Here is a 1,375-nt window from a genome sequence, read left to right as displayed (position 1 = left end):
TTAGTTTTATAACTTATATTGTAAATTTAACATGTTAGCCTAGGTTGACTTTGTTTTTTTTAGTTGATTTTTTCATCAATTTTATTTTTCAACATTGAATTAGTTGGAAATTATATTTCATAATTTTTTTATTTGTTTTGTATAAGGTTATCTCGATCTCCTTATGATCTACGTTGCAGGTTTAACAAGTTAACTCGAGTTAACTTAAGTTTTTATCCTTTTTTTAGTATTTTTTTTTAATATCAATTATTAGATATTAGGTTGATTAGGAATTGATTTTTGTTTTTTATATGGTTATTATGATCTCATGACTCATGTTATAAATTTAATAAATTAACTCGAATTGATCTAATATAATTTTATTTTTGTATTTTTTTAAAAATATAATCTATATCATCTTATTATATTTTGAGTTTATAATTATATTTTTATTATTAAAAAACACATTTGAACACACACACATACAGAAAGCAGTAACATAGTAATAAAGTTCAAAGGGATCGGATGCATTGATTAATGGCTAATTAATTAATTAATCGAATACTAGATACCAAAGACCAAAGACAACACCATCGAAGAGGAAGGAATAAACAAAGGAAAGGTAGTGTTAGCCTGAAGTCACTTCCCGGGAAAATTGTAATTATATGACGTCCTCCAAAATTAAATAAAACGAGGCCATCTCGTCTGGTTGCCACCATAGTGGAGAGTCGGGGCCCTCCTCTGTATCTCTTTATTTTTTATTTTATTTAGCTATTCTTAAAATAATATTAAGAACATACTCTCAGTATATATTCTCTCTACATCGATTTAACTAATAAATTAAAAAATAAATCTTTGAATAATCCAAAATTAAAAGGTCAGAAAAGATAAATGCCTCTCTGGGTCAAACCAACGTATAAGTCCACAATTTCTCTTAATATCTGCTAAGACAACAAGAGAAATACTAATTATATATAATCTCATATATCTCTTCTTTTATTTTTTATTTTTTAAAATTTCTCCTTCCTATTTCTCTCTCTTTATTATCTCTTTATCATTCATTAATCAATTTATTATTAAGGTACTCATTAGCAATCGTCAAATTAAAACAAGACATGTGGCTCAATTTCACTCGCAAAACAGAGCGTAAGAAATCAAACCGAAGTAAAACACAAAGATCCCTCCTCACCTTCCTCTTCCTCTTCCTCTTCCTCTTCTCCTCTACGAGTCAAAAAAGAAACAGGTACATGATACTGTAGTATTATTCTCCTTCCTCCAGTCAAAGCGTAGCTGCGTTGCTTCCCTTTCTTTTCCGGCCGGCACATATAAACCACAACGCCAAATCTCACCGTCAGCTTCTCCAGATCTGCACCTCACAAATTCCAGGCCCATCTCC

This window comes from Populus euphratica, unplaced genomic scaffold (genome assembly GCF_000495115.2).
Source record: "Populus euphratica unplaced genomic scaffold, PopEup_1.0 scaffold79.1, whole genome shotgun sequence".
Classification (NCBI taxonomy): Eukaryota; Viridiplantae; Streptophyta; class Magnoliopsida; order Malpighiales; family Salicaceae; genus Populus; species Populus euphratica.
This window is presented reverse-complemented; position numbering follows the sequence as displayed.